Consider the following 16,832-nt stretch of genomic DNA (forward strand, 5'->3'; position numbering starts at 1 on the left):
CGCCGCCAGATCTACTGCCCCGATTCACAGATTCCTATAGGGCCTAAAGGGATCAATGCTCCCTACACCTCATACATTACATTATCACCTATTAATTCACTGTAGGGATCAGCACTCCCAGCGTCCCTCTCTGTAGGGATCAGTCATCCCATAAAAATTAATGTCTCTGCATGAGATCTGCAAAAATGTGCATTAGATGCGGACTAAAAATATGGTATGTGCATGAGGCCTTAATCAGGAGTATCCGGGTTAGCCGTTTAATGTGACCATGCATTTTATTGGTTAAAATTAGTGTTGAGCGAACTTGCGATTAGCAACTTCGGGTTATCTAAGAATCCTGTAATGGATTCCGTTACCACGGACCATAATGGAATCCTATAAGAGGCATTCCGTATGGCCACCTATTATGACAGAAAGCAATACGGAATGCCTCTTATAGGATTCCATTATGGTCCGTGGTAACAAAATCCATTACGGAATTCTTAGATAACCCCAACACCTAACTTGCAAATCGCAAGTTTGCTCAACACTAGTTACAATACGTACCCAAATCTCTTCCCTACCACCTTTGCCAGATTCATCTTCAGTGCATATTGGAAGTCATTCCGGCTTTTTTCTCTTGCAGACTTGTTACTGATTATTTGCTACTGGAAGGCGATTGGCGATAAGTATTTTGTGCCGCATCATGTGGCAGCTCCGTATGCTTACTACTGTGTACTGGTGAGTGCCATATTAACCTATACTGAAGTAGTACCAGCAGACAAGTTGGAAAGATTGGCCACAAATGAACTTTCAAGGCACAACAGTCTAATCTGATAAGAGATCTGCATTACTTCCGATGGTCTAAGACAGGCATGCTCAACCTGCGGCCCTCCAGCTGTTGCAAAACTACAACTCCCATCATTCCTGGACAGCCTACAGAAGGTGGGAGTTGTAGTTTTACAACCACTGGAGGGCCGCAGGTTGAGCATGCCTGGTCTAAGACAAAACTTTGTAGCAATCTAAAAAAGATAGAAGTGTGAATATTCTAAACATAGAAGGATAACAAGTATAGGATAATCAGTACTTCGCACATATACGACCCCAGCACATCGCCTTTTCCTTTTGTTTTATATCCACATCCCAGGACTGCAGAATCTTTTCAGGGATTAGATGTTGCCTCCTGCTTGTCGTATAACGCTGCCCCCCAACTACAGCGCACATGAGCGTCGTACCAGTCAGCACTGCTACATATGGAGCAGCAGGGAAGCAGAATCTGCAAGATACAGCATGGTGCCATATTCGACAATTTACCTTATAATATAATAAATAATACACTACTACCATTGTGGATAAAAAATGGCAGCGGTCTTTATTAACTGGGGGGGGGGGAAGGTGGGTAACCATAAATAATAAAATACCATAAATTATTAAGCCATTAAACTTTTCCAATATTAACTCGAGTCCATTAGTGCACTACTCATCCAAAGTCCACCCAGTAAGGCTGAGCGACTAACCCCCCCACCCACCAAGTACGGCATTAGCCGTTCTTGCCCCCCCCCCCCCCCCCCCCAACAAAACTGCGGCTTCCTCAATAATTGTATGTAATCCCAAATTGAAAATATCTAATCCTATGTCTGATAGATGTACCAAATCATCACGCTACAATCCCCTTATTGACCCGTCTAATTCAAAATGCCTAAATGACCAACCTTTTAAAACTGGTAAAAATTTCTCCAAGCCCCTATTTATTCTCTTCCGGATTTTTTCCATAAAACGCAGCTGCGGATTATTCCACACGAAACGCGGAATAATTTCAGAAAAAAACATTACAACCTCAGGTAATAATTCTTTAATATCCGCTAAATCCCTCTTCAACTCGGCTAATAACTCCAAAGTTTTCTTCTTACCTAAATCGTTACCTCCTGCATGAAAAATAATAACCTGAGGAGGAGGCCGAGCATACAACTCGCCTTTAATATTTGGAATAATTTGATTCCACTTTAACCCTCTAAAACCTAACCAATAAATATAAACTGACGGTATATCAAAAAACAATTGCTGACCATAGTTACGATTTGAAGCCCTCTTCTCTGCCCAAAAAACAAAGGAATGACCGAAAATACAAACATTGATCTGTTCGGAACCTGAAAGAAATTTTAATTACAATAAAACCAAATTAGGCCTGATATAAGATTTATACCGATCAGAATCCCATCTTCCGATTCTTTTAATTAAAGCGTTATCCAAACCCATTTTAGACTCTTCAGTTGCCGCGCCAATCCGAAAAGAATGGGATGAATAATGCTCCCCATCTAGACCTAATAACGATAAACATTTTTTAAAAACTGCATTAAACTGAAACTTAGAAAGAGCCCCACCATTACAATGTATCAAAAATGAATCAGGTACTAAAGGCCTCATTTCCAAGAATTCTTTAACAGCTAACACTGGACAAATTGGGGAGTCAACAAACTGATTCAAACATACTACTATCCCTTTTCCTAACTGGTCAGTTTTCGACTTTCTAATAGACACCATAACACAATCAGACAATAATTGAACATCCGAACATAACGTAGAACAAGAATGAACGTTTTTTGACACCAACTCACTGATTCTCATAGCTCCAAAAAACGCTATCACGAACGCAGCCCTAAACAATTTAAATTCATATAAAGAAAAACAACACTGTTCTAATACTGAAACCAACCTTATTAATAACTCCACTGTGACAGGTCTACGATGATCCGAAATAATATTCTGTCTTGCTAGACCTTTCAGACCTTGCCTTACTGCAAATGAGCTGTTCATCGGCTCTAAACCTGCTAATTTAAAAAAGAAAGATACGCCCGCAACTATCTTCTTTACTGATGCAGCTCCTAGCCCTAACTTCACCAAGCTTCCAATAAACTCTAAAAATACACCTACCTTACTCTCAAAAACATTTATATTCTTGTTTTCACAAAATACTGACCATTTCCTCCAAGCCTGTTCATACCCTTTCCATGTGTTAGGCGCCAGCGAGTTCCGAATCTGCATAAACATCAATGCCAAATTAGACTCCACAGGTAAACCGGACACGGAATCCCCTCCTTCTCTGCCTCCGGAACCAATGCGTAAAATTTCTCCCACTGTGCGCGAGAAAGGGCATCCGCTATTACATTCAACTTACCAGGAATATATTTAGCTTTCAACCATATATTCTTATTCAAACAACAACGTACTATAAAATGTAGTAACTTCACAACTTGCTCATTATTTGAGGACAGACAGTTAATTGCAAACAATACCGCTTTATTATCTGTATACACTAAAACTCTCCTATTTGCTAACTCATGACCCCATATTACCAAGGACACCACTAACGGAAATAATTCCAATAACACCGGATTCTTTATGACTACCCTACTCTTCCAAGAATCATGCCAAGGTTCTGCTGACCATTGACCATTAAAATAAGCTCCGTATCCCCAAGAACCTGATGCGTCTGTAACAAGGCCTAACGCTTCTGATTCCACAAATTCTTTCTGCCAAATACTGGCCCCATTAAAGTGAATTAAAAATTTGTCCCAAATCCTTAAATCATCTTTCAAAGAGTTATTCAACCTTATATGCGCAAAAGGAGACTTAACTCCCCTAGTTGCCATATATAACCTTCTGGAAAATATCCTACCAATAGGAATCACTTTAGAGGCAAAAACAAACAATCCTAATAAACTCTGCAACTCCCGCAGCGTAGTTTTCCTGACTGCTAACATACGCTTAATAAGCTCCAACATTTTTTGGACTTTCTCTACCGGTAATCTAAATTCCATTGTTACTGTATCAATAGTAATTCCCAAAAATTCAATTACTTTACAAGGAAAAACTGTTTTCTCCTCTGCTAATGGGATACCGAAACACCTACACACTTCCATAAAACGATTCAATAATAACAAACAATTATCCGATTCGGCACTACCTATAAACAAAAAATCATCTAAATAATGAAACAAACCAGCACTACCAACTGAAAACATAGTAACCCAATGCACAAAAGAGGAAAAAGACTCAAAATATGAACAAGCTAACGAAAAACCCATCGGTAAACACTTATCAAAATAGTAACACCCTTCAAATTGAAACCCCAATTAATTAAATCCTTCAGGACATACTGGTAACAATCTAAAGGCTGATTTAATATCCGCTTTTGCCACTAAACAATTTCTCCCAAATCTATTCAACAAACTAACAGCCTCATCAAATGAACTATACGAAACTGAACATAATTCCTTGTTTAACTCCTCATTCAAGGAATACTTCTCTGGAAATGATAAATGATGAATTAAACGGAATTCATTGGCTACTTTCTTAGGGATCAAACCTAAAGGAGATATCCGAAAATCTTCAAATGGCGGCTGCACAAATGGACCTGCGACCCTACCTGCCACCACTTCCTTCTCTATCTTAACCCGCACTATCTCCTTATTCGTAGTAACTGAACTTAGATTTTCTATCCACATACAACCTGTACCTCTAAATTTAGGAACAAAGAAACCGCTTTCAAAACCCTTACGAATTAACTCCGCCTTCTCCTGATTTGGGTACATGTCTAGCCATGGGACCATGTTTTCCAAAATCACTGGCGTCACTGCTTTTTTGAAATTCACGGTACTAACACTCTGCTGGGGTCCTGACATCCTTTTGAAACATCGAAACATAGGATGAGGACCCAAACAGACCGAGCACTCGTGTTTATATTTACATGTATTTAACCACTTACATGCCGACTCATTGAATGCAAAACACAAACCTTTTTTAAAAACATTCTGAGACGGATTCATCGCTTGCCTAAACCCTCCACCTGTTTTCTGCGGCAGCATTAAACTTAACAACAAACCTACATCTTTCACACCCCATTTTAATGAAGGATGGACTGCTAATTTCTGCCTAAATGTTTCGTCATACTGAAACCATGACATGCCGCCAAAGTTGCGGTATGCCTCCAATATGGTGTCAATATGCTGGAACAACCCAGAACAATACTGTGGATGTTTAGATCCCAAAATAGAAGCATATATGCAAAAGGCTTGCAGCCATTGTTGAAGGATCTAGGAGCACTCCTCTTTCTATCATCCTCCGACTTATCATCAATTTTCCTATCAACTTTAAAAACTTCTTTTGGCGAAGGGAGTAATGACAAAATATCAATATACTCCAAACGCCAAATTTTATCCTTAACAGAATTGGACAGATGAAACCCTAACGGTGACATCTCACAAGCTAACACTTCTTTAAAGCAGGTTTCAGCCACCCCATCCGCACTGGCTAAGACCGGCCCGCCCCCAGCAGGCGCAACAACTGTCGCAGCTGAAGGCCGGTCAGTCCACACCACCGCCGGCGATGGAGCAGCCAAACTAACACTTTCGGTAGCACCACTAGCCAAGTCAGTAAAGACCTTGGCTAAAACTTGCAAAAAGGAAACACCTTCGTTAGTATTAAACAAGTTACTAGTAGGCAGCACTGCCTGCCTACTAGAGCTCTCACCCATCTCTTTCCCTGCCGGATCTTCAGCAGGCAGCCTAGCTATCTCCGCACCCTCAGGCTGCGAGACCGCCTGCCTGGGGGGGACCGCTAGCACCCACTTCCACTTTGCCTTCTTGCCGGCGAATACTGATTCCTGGGTCTCTTCTGTCTTCTTGACGGCCGGGACGTCGCCGCCTGATGACGTATATCCGGCCGCCGCTCCACTTCCTGGCTCGAGCTGGCTGCGCATGCGCTGTTCATTTCCGCTCCTCAGCTTGACTCTCGCCGCCGACATCCACTGCAGTCTCTTGAGAAGGACCGGGGTCAGGGAGCGCAGGTACCGCACCAGCCAGACATCTCTGCAGCCACTCCTCGCCCCCACAGGTTTTAGCTCTTTCAAGGAGCTGGCTGAGAAGCGCTTCCATGACTCCCAGAACCTTCGTTCACCGCTGGGCTTGCTTCTTCCACAGGTGCCGTTCTGCTTCTTTCTTCACCGGCGATGAATTCTTCTTCCCGGCTTCTTATTCAGCTTCTCCTCTTCCTCCGCTTCTTATTGCCACTTCGTCCTCCGCTGAAGCCGCCGCTGGTACCGCCGCTTGTCCTGCAGAATGACACGATCTTTCTTCTTCTTTTCCCAGCCGCTGACAGAGCTCCCAACGGTAAGTGTCCTCAATAAATGCACCTTCTCTTCACGCTGAAACTTGCACTTGACCAATCCATAACTTCAGCTAAATTTAGCCCTTTGCCCAGCAACCGGACAGCAACCATTCTTTGCCAATCACCTTCAGTTGCCAGCTGACCTTTGATTCACCTGAGGAGAATAATGGTGGGAAAAGGAGGGAAAGAAGGGGGAATAGGGGGAGAGAGACAAATCCACCAAGACAACCTAATATATATACAGTGGGATGCGAAAGTTTGGGCAACCTTGTTAATTGTCATGATTTTCCTGTATAAATCGTTGGTTGTTACGATAAAAAATGTCAGTTAAATATATCATATAGGAGACACACACAGTGATATTTGAGAAGTGAAATGAATTTTATAGGATTTACAGAAAGTGTGCTATAACTGTTTAAACAAAATTAGGCAGGTGCATAAATTTGGGCACCACAAAAAAGAAATGAAATCAATATTTAGTAGATCCTCCTTTTGCAGAAATTACAGCCTCTAAACGCTTCTTGTAGGTTCCAATCAGAGTCTGGATTCTGGTTGAAGGTATTTTGGACCATTCCTCTTTACAAAACATCTTTAGTTCATTCAGGTTTGATGGCTTCCGAGCATGGACAGCTCTCTTTAAGTCACACCACAGATTTTCAATTATATTCAGGTCTGGGGACTGAGATGGCCATTCCAGAACGTTGTACTTGTTCCTCTGCATAAATGCCTTAGTGGATTTTGAGCAGTGTTTAGGGTCGTTGTCTTGTTGAAAGATCCAACCCCGGCGCAGCTTCAGCTTTGTCACTGATTCCTGGACACTGGTCTCCAGAATCTGCTGATACTGAGTGGAATCCATGCGTCCCTCAACTTTGACAAGATTCCCAGTCCCTGCACTGGCCACACAGCCCCACAGCATGATAGAACCACCACCATATTTTACTGTAGGTAGCAGGTGTTTTTCTTGGAATGCTGTGTTCTTTTTCCTCCATGCATAACGCCCCTTGTTATGGCCAAATAACTCAATTTTAGTTTCATCAGTCCACAGAACCTTATTCCAAAATGAAGCTGGCTTGTCCAAATGTGCTTTAGCCCACCTCAAGAGGCACTTTTCGTGCTGTGGGCGGAGAAAAGGCTTCCTCTGCATCACTCTCGCATACAGAATCTCCTTGTATAAAGTGCTCCGAATGGTTGAACGATGCACAGTGACTCCATCTGCAGCAAGATGATGTTGTAGGTCTTTGGTGCTGGTCTGTGGGTTGACTGACTGTTCTCACTATTCATTGCTTCTGTCTATCCGAGATTTTTCTTGGTCTGCCACTTCGAGCCTTAACTTGAACTGAGCCTGTGGTCTTCCATTTCCTCAATATGTTCCTAACTGTGGAAACAGACAGCTGAAATCTCTGAGACAGCTTTCTTTAGCCTTCCCCTAAACCATGATGGTAAACAACCTGTCTTCAGGTCATTTGAGAGTTGTTTTGAGACCCCCATGTTGCTAATTAAAAGAGGAGGGAAACTTACAATTTACCCCCTTAAATACTCTTTCTCATAATTGGATTCACCTGTGTATGTAGGTCAGGGGTCACTGAGCTTACCAAGCCAATTTGAGTTCCAATAATTAGTTCTAAAGGCTTTGGAATCAATAAAATGACAACAGTGCCCAAATATATGCACCTGCCGAATTTTGTTTAAACAATTATAGCACACTTTCTGTAAATCCAATAAACTTCATTTCACTTCTCAAATATTACTATGTGTGTCTCCTATATGATTTATTTAACTGACATTTTTTATCGTAACAACCAACGATTTATACAGGAAAATCATGACGATTAACAAGGTTGCCCAAACTTTCGCATCCCACTGTAAGTCTCAATTGCCACCATGAGGGGCAAATGCCTATACTGGCACAGCCCCTTTCATTTTCTTTTATTGACTGACTGCAAAGGAACTAATGCCCATTATGTGAAATATTCTTTGTAATTATGTCTTATATTAGACAAGAAGAGCGCAAGTCATTATCCAGACTGAGCCCATTGTCTGGAGAAAACTCCTCCTGTCATTCATTCCTATGGAGAATTACAATATATCATCACCCTGACCGTAAAGCCTACACGACCCATCTCCAAGCCGTACGTCAGCTGATGAGCTGGTGCAATGAAGATGCCTACAGGTGCAGATTAGCTGTAACCTTGCCAGAAAGCGCTGTCCTATCGATCCATTTTCTGACCTGTAGGGCATTCGCAGTAAAACTCGTTGATTTTATCGATGCATCGGCCATTGTGTTGGCAGGGGCTGCTGGCACATTCGTCTGTATTGATCTCGCAGAACTCCCCTTCATAACCTAACAAATTAAAGGGTAAGAGTTCACATAACGATACCAGGGGGTGCATGCTGCCAATCATCCTATAACCCCAGATGGGCGCACCTGGCATACAGATACACTGGAACCCTTCAATCTGGTCCAGACAAGTGCCGTCGTTCTGACAAGGGTTGGACAGACACTCATTAATGTCAGTCTGGCAGCGAGGTCCTGTGTAGCCTGGGAGGCAGTTGCACTGGAAAGAGCCCTGGGTGTTGATGCATTTTCCGCCGTGCTCACAGGGGTTGGCACCTGTATATTGGAAAGGGGTGTTAATGTGACTTTTCATTAATGTTTAACTTTATGTTATTCATTAATTAAATAGCTTCTTACCAAGAGAACATTCGTCCACATCATGGTTGCAGGCAGGCCCGGTGTAGCCGGAGGGGCAGGTGCAGATGGCCTTGCCGTTAACTGGGTTGGTGTCACAGTTGGAGCCTTTCTTGCAGGGGTTACTAATACAAGCGTCATCCAGGTGACAAAGCAGACCTGTAACGCAAGAAAGGACGCACACAAAAAAGATAAAATGGTTGTGAAGAAACAAGCTACAAACAAGAAATCTTCCCAGAATCCTCTTCAGGCGATCTGTCCTCACCTGTGCGGCCATGTGGACACTCGCAGTAGAAGGACGCCACGCGATCATGGCAGGTGGCTCCATTGTTACAAGCAGCGTTGGCACAGTCATCAATGTTCTCGCTGCAGTCCTCTCCGGTCCAGCCGTTGACACAGACACAGTTGTACCCTCCGTGGGTATTGTGGCAGGTGCCTCCATTCTGACAGGCGTTTGGCATCAGCTGGCACTCATCAACATCTTTAGTGCAGTACTGGCCTGTGAGATGAGATAACAGGAAGAATGATTTACAGACTTCTCGTTGTAGATCATATGGGGAGGGCGTTCTTCATGTTACAAGGTTTTCATTGATTTACAAAAAATGTGTGTCCTTAAGGAAATGGATTCATGATGTGAAGTATCAAGATGGTTTCCTCAGCCGTGTGTAGGCGAGACGCTCGGATTGCTCTAGGACTGAGTACATTATGGCACCAGTCCCTGTAGACCCCCAACAAGGGGTCCATCCTCTGGGGTTTGCAGTAGATGGAGGGCAGTCACTCTCAGTTACATGCAATCTGTTGTTTTGTTTGCAAAGTGCAAAAGACATTGAGCAACGAGTAAGATTTGAGCCGTCTGTCGCGGCCATCAACGGGCAGGGTCGGGACAAGTCGTAAAACTTGTGATAGCAGACTTCTATTGCTGCCGCCATCTTGATTGTTGGAAGCTGGAACACAAGACCAACATGTGGCGAGTTACTCATTAGACAGGCTACTGCTGGCTCCTATCAGGGCTTACAGCACACTGGGCCATAACGCTCACCATTCCTCAGCTATTCCTCCTGTGCACATGTAAGCTCTGCCGACAACTCTGTCGTCGTCCCCCGCCCCCCCCCCCCACTCCATACACATTAGATGCTCGCAGACATTCCTCTAATATGTACTGGCAGCTTAACTTTTAAAGCCTGGTTTGGGAATCTTCTGGTTGTAACAGAGGCTGCCGGAAAATCAGCAAGTCAGAATAAATCAGCAATAATAATCCAGGTATGATGGCGGCGCGGACCGCCAGCCGCAGTGCACGCACCCAGGATCACATGCTCACTCTTTGATCTCTTTTTTTGTGATAAAATATCCCGGGCCACATGTGCTGCTGAGGACACCTGCTCCACAAGCCCATAAAATCTGGGCGGCTATTGTTGTGCGGCTTCAAAGAACCACGCAGGTTAAGGTTTGCCCAGTTTGAACATGTCTGGGTGCATGAATGGGTTATTGTGCATTCCCCCGGGGCCTACTTACTCCACATAAAAACTCCCCCCTTTTCTACCCCCCAACCTCTCACACCCCTTAAATGAATACACACAGTCCGAGTTGGATTAAATCGGCCACAGCAGCCGTTTATTAATAAATAAATACATAACATATATAAATATATATATATAAATATATAACAATAACTTTTCCATACCCCCTGACGAGGGAGGTCATAGAAGCCCCAAATTTCTCACATATATGTATAAACACGCCAACCCGGCACTTCCATCTTGCCTCCAGCCGCAAAACTCCAGCTCAGAGACACCAACTGATGGACGCCTCTCTGAACGAACCAAAAATGCCCCAACTATGAGAGTCCAGCCCCCCCTCCTGGGGGCCCCCCCATTTTTCACACCATTCAAGACCACCAGCTTCTATGACCTTCCCCCGCCACGACTGCCGCGACATCACTCACCACCATCATCCCCCCCCACAGAACACCCACAACAAGGCGGGTGGGAGGGAGATGTCCGCTCTCCTGCTCCTCTTCTCCCGAAATGGCGCCGGTCCGTTGTCTCCGCCCCCTCTTGAAGCGTCGCCCCACCCCGCTCCACTCCGCCCCCTCACTATCCTAACCCTTTCCAGCCCTCCTCGGCCCCGGAGCCCAAAACCCCTCATGCACGCCTACCTCCAGCGTCCGGCCTTTCTTGAATGGGTTATTGTGCATTCCCCCGGGGCCTACTTACTCCACATAAAAACTCCCCCCTTTTCTACCCCCCAACCTCTCACACCCCTTAAATGAACACACACAGTCCGAGTTGGATTAAATCGCCCACAGCAGCCGTTTATTAATAAATAAATAAATACATAACATATATAAATATATATAAATATATAACAATAACTTTTCCATACCCCCTGACGAGGGAGGTCATAGAAGCCCCAAATTACTCACATATATGTATAAACACGCCAACCCGGCACTTCCATCTTGCCTCCAGCCGCAAAACTCCAGCTCGGAGACACCAACTGATGGACGCCTCTCTGAACGAACCAAAAATGCCCCAACTATGAGAGTCCAGCCCCCCTCCTGGGGGCCCTCCCATTTTTCACACCATTCAAGACCACCAGCTTCCATGACCTTCCCCCGCCAACAACGCGCGGCTTGACTCCTCCCTCAAGCCCGCGCGTTCCTCCACATGCAAAGCGCCTTCTCGATGCCTCCCTGCGGTGCCTACCCACCGCCCTGTTCACCTTCACCCTTGTCTTATCCACCCTCTCAAACGACCTGGCCTCTCGCCATGACTGCCTATACACCAATTCCGACCAAACCGTGATCATCCCAGGAAACAAGGACCACAATCGCAACAAGTCAAACTTGATATCCTTGATCAAATCCCGGCAAGACGTCACCCCCAAGTCGTTACCACCCACATGCAGCACCAGAATATCCGGGGCCCTATCCAACCTCGCATGTCTATGAACCTCACCCATCACACTCCCCCACAACATCCCCCTGCGTCCAATCCATCTCACCACCGCCTCATCCCTTCCTATCCCCAACTGCCGCCCGTTAGGCCTCACATCAGCCCGCAAAGCACCCCAAAAAACAAACGAATGTCCCAGGATCCAGACTAACGCCGCCTCACCACCTGCAACAAGAAAAACGAGAATGAAAATACGAACAAAAAACCACTGCGCCCTCCAACCCCAACTCACAAGGCCCCCAGACGCACATACGACTTAAAACGGGCCGACTCCTACCGCCCAATCTTCTTAATGACCTCGTCCCCCAACCCCAATCTGGCAGCCTCCGTCGCCGGCCCAATACGAAAGGAATGACCCGTAAAGCCACTAGAGTCCATTCCCAGCACCGCCATACACTTCTTGAATACCGCCACAAACTGAAACCTTGACAAAAAAGAACCAACCTGATGCCTCAACAACGGACCCCCATCACCCAACCCTTCCCCCTCCCTATATACCCTCAAACAATTTACTGGACAAACCAAGCACCCCGCAACTGCATACAGACACACGTTCCGACCCCTTCCTTCCCTGTCAGTCTTAGATACCCTAATCCGTACAACCACCCTATCCTCGAATAAATCCACATCGTCACTCGCCAAACCGCCCCCACACACCGTACTCTTACTCACCAGCTCCCCCAGCCGGAAAGCCCCGAAAAAAGCCAACGCGAATGCAAGCCTGAATAACCTGACCTCACTCTCCGAGCTACAAACCGACTCCACACAAACCCCCACTCTCAACAGCAACTCAAAGGACACCGGCCTCCGCCCGTCCGCCGCCCGGCCCCCACGACGAAAACCCTTCAGTACCTGCTTAACCAAAAATGATTTGGTAACATCCGGAAGGCCCCGCAACCTGAAACCAAAAACTAAACCAGCAAAACACCGGTTAACCCTCGCCACTGACCAACCCTCCTCCACCATATGTCCCAAAAACAACACCAATGGGATCTCCCCCCCATCAACACCAACCCCCATACTCACACACCACTGCTCCCAAGAACGCCACGCCTTACCATAGTCAGACCAAGTACCTTCACTCAAAGACCTCCTAAACAAATCCGCTATAGTACCTCCAATAGGTCCCAGAGCCATGCCGGGCACTCCAACCCCTCCTCCTCAGCCTCTGGAGCCAGCTGGCGAAAACGCTCCCACTGCAAACGAGAAAGAGAGTCAGCCACCCCGTTATGAACCCCCGGCACATGCACCGCCACAACCCACGTGTTCAAAGGCAAACACATCAGCACCAAGTGCTGCAATAACCTAACTACCGGAGGCGAAGATGCAGTCAGACTATTAACGGCCTGCACAACACCCAAGTTATCGCAATGCCACCTCACTTTCTTATCCATAAACTTGCCCCCCCCACAGCACCACCGCCAGCACTATCGGGAACAATTCAAGCAACGCCACGTTCCTAACCCAACCCCTCTCAAACCAACTCACCGGCCATTCACCCGCACACCACTGTCCTTCACAATACACCCCAAAACCCACCCCCCCAGCAGCATCTGAAAATAAGTTAAAACTTTCCACCACCTCCCCCATAACCAACGTCCCAAACCTCCAAGTCCCTCCTCAATTCCTTCCCCAGCCGAATAAAATGATGACCCGACACCACACCTGCTGTCGCCGCCGCCAACCTCCTACAAAATATTCTGCCCATCGGAATAATCCTACAAGCAAAATTCAACTTCCCTAATAAGGATTGTAACTCCCTCAAACGAATCTTCGGCCCCACCCTCGCCGACCGCACCGCAGACCGCACCGCAGACCGGCCCCAAACAAAGGAAGTCATCCAAGTAATGAATGAGCGACTGACACCCCGCCACCTCCTTCACCACCCATTCCAAGAAGGAGCTAAACTTCTCAAAATAAGCGCAAGAGATCGAACACCCCAACGGCAAACACCCGTCCACATAATACCCCCCCCCCCCCCCAAAAAAAAACATCCCAACAAGCGCAAACTATCCGGATGAACCGGTAACAAACGAAAAGCGGCCTCAATGTCCGCCTTTGCTAACATCGCACTCACCTCCTTAGCTAGCTTCTGAGACACCACTTCCGGGTGCATCAAAGCCGACCTCAAATTCTTACATCCCCCACCCCCAAGATTCCCATGACCAGACGGAATCACAAACCCCTCCTCAAATCCCCTACGCAACAGCTCCGCCCCCACCCTATCCGGGTACCTACTTAAATACGGCCCCATCGCGTCCACCCTGACCAGAGTCCGCCCCTTTTCCAACCGTCTCTCCCCCCCTTTGCCTATTCCCCCGGAAACACCTGCCGGCCCCCGTGGCTCCCCCCACACCCCGAACACTCGTGCTTAAACTTAAATTTTTGACCGAACTTGCAACTCCCCTCATTGAACAAAAAGCACAAGCCCTATGCCGAGGCAGCGGCAAAACCCGACTCAGAAACCTGCTCAGATCCCCGAGCCACCGCTTCAACCTCGCTCCCCCTCCCTAAACCCCGAGCTTGCAAAGGCCCTGCCCCCCCCGTGACCTACACCAGCCAAACCGCACAGCAACCGCCCCAAACCACCAAATAAATCAGCCTGACCACCCCCGCTGGCCCCCAACCCCACACCTTGCAATAATGTAAACAGTGTCCCCAAGGTTGCCTCACCTGGCTGCCCGGGCGCTGTGAACCCCGCAGCTGTTGATCCGGATTCCCGCCGCTCCACTTCCAATCGCACCATCCTGGACCCTGCTTCCGATAATCCTCCACTGTAGCCCGGCGGCCCAGCACTTCCAGCGCTGGCCGCGTCTTGCTCAGCCCCTGCCATCTGCTCACCGACTCCTCAATAAGACCAGCCGTTGGCTGTCCGTCATCAGTAAGGGGCCTGTGCACCCGCACCGCCTCCCGGTGCACAGCCCCGCAGCCCCTCGCTCCACTTGCTCTCCCACACCGAGCAGGCCTCCCCTCAGGCCCAAGAGGGGAGCCTGCAGCACCTGGTCCTGCACTCCCGCCGTCTGCAGCCGCCCCCCCCTCCCTTCACTGAATCCCGCCTTGCATATGGATTCCTCCCGAGCCGTGAGGACTTAGGGAGCGGTTGAGTGTGTCCCCCACGGCCCGGAGGGTCCCTAGAGGGGCTCCTCACTCGGCGCTGGACTCTGGGGGTGTCCTCCTCAATCAGGCGCGCCGGCGGCCTAGCCCGCCGCGGCCGTTTTTCCTCTGACGGCGGGCAAACTGCACCCGCCGCCTCCCCCTGCAACAAGCCGGCTACCTGGTCTACAAGCCAGCCTTGACCCCGGACCACCGCCGCTGCCCGAAGCCTCTCCAGGACTTCCTCGACGCCCGACATGGTAAGGTTGAAGCTGGAGAGGATGCCGAGATGTCCGCTCTCCTGCTCCTTTTCTCCCGAAATTGCGCCGGTCCGTTGGCCCCACCCCCTCTTGAAGCTCCGCCCCCACTCCGCGCCACTCCGCCCCCTCACTATCCTAACCCTTTCCAGCCGTCCTCGGCCCCGGAGCCCAAAACCTCAGCGTCCGGCCTTTCTGAACTAAGAGGAAGGAGGAAATACCTGATGATTCACAGCGGCTCATGGGATACATGCTGTCTAAATAAAGCTTGGGAACCACAACTCCCAGCATGTCCGCACAGATACTACTGTGTATCCAGGGATGCAGACTTCTTCATGCCGTGAGTTTGGCCTCTTGCACACAAACGTATTTTCTTTCCGTGTCCGTTCCGTTTTTTTGCTTCAATGGGTCCGCAAAAGAAACTGAAGTTACTCCGTTTGCATTCCGTTTTCGTATGTCCGTTCCGCAAAAAAATGGAACATGTCCTATTATTCTCCGCATTACGGACAAGGATAATACTGTTCTACAAAGGGCCAGCTGTTCTGTTCCGCAAAATACGGAATGCACACGGATGTCATCCGTTTTTTTTTTGCGGACAGCAAAATACATATGGTCGTGTGCAAGAGGCCTTTATGAGAGTCTATAGGCACCCCGCCGCCAGATCTACTGCCCCGATTCACAGATTCCTATGGGTCCTAAAGGGATCAATGCTCCCTACACCTCACACATTACATTATCACCTATTAATTCACTGTAGGGATCAGCACTCCCATCGTCCCTCTCTGTAGGGATCAGTCATCCCATAAAAATGAATGTCTCTGCATGAGATCTGCAAAAATGCGCATTAGATGCGGACTAAAAAATATGGTATGTGCATGAGGCCTTAATCAGGAGTGTCCGGGTTAGCCGTTTAATGTGACCATGCATTTTATTGGTTACAATTAGTGTTGAGCGAACTTGCGATTAGCAACTTCGGGTTATCTAAGAATTCCGTAATGGATTCCGTTACCACGGACCATAAAGGAATCCTATAAGAGGCATTCCGTGTGGCCACCTATTATGACAGAAAGCAATACGGAATGCCTCTTATAGGATTCCATTATGGTCCGTGGTAACAAAATCCATTACGGAATTCTTAGATAACCCCAACACCTAACTTGCAAATCGCAAGTTCGTTCAAAACTGTTTACAATACGTACCCAAATCTCTTCCCTACCACCTTTGCCAGATTCATCTTCTGTGCATATTGGAAGTCATTCTGGCTTTTTTCTCTTGCAGACTTGTTACTGATTATTTGTTACTGGAAGGCGATTGGCGATAAGTATTTTGTGCCGCATCATGTGGCAGCTCCGTATGCTTACTACTGTGTACTGGTGAGTGCCATATTAACCTATACTGAAGTAGTACCAGCAGACAAGTTGGAAAGATTGGCCACAAATGAACTTTCAAGGCACAACAGTCTAATCTGATAAGAGATCTGCATTACTTCCGATGTTCTAAGACAGGCATGCTCAACCTGCGGCCCTCCAGCTGTTGCAAAACTACAACTCCTATCATTCCTGGACAGCCTACAGAAGGTGGGAGTTGTAGTTTTACAACCGCTGGAGGGCCGCAGGTTTAGCATGCCTGGTCTAAGACTAAACTTTGTAGCAATCTAAAAAAGATAGAAGTGTGAGTATTCTAAACATAGAAGGA

General features: G+C 47.2%; 1 pseudogene; it reads right to left on the reverse strand.

Annotated features, from left to right (window-relative positions):
- Positions 1-16,832, reverse strand: part of LOC121005970 — a 75,236-nt pseudogene that overhangs the window by 25,135 nt on the left and 33,269 nt on the right.

Source organism: Bufo bufo, chromosome 1 (assembly GCF_905171765.1).
Source record: "Bufo bufo chromosome 1, aBufBuf1.1, whole genome shotgun sequence".
Taxonomy (NCBI): domain Eukaryota; kingdom Metazoa; phylum Chordata; class Amphibia; order Anura; family Bufonidae; genus Bufo; species Bufo bufo.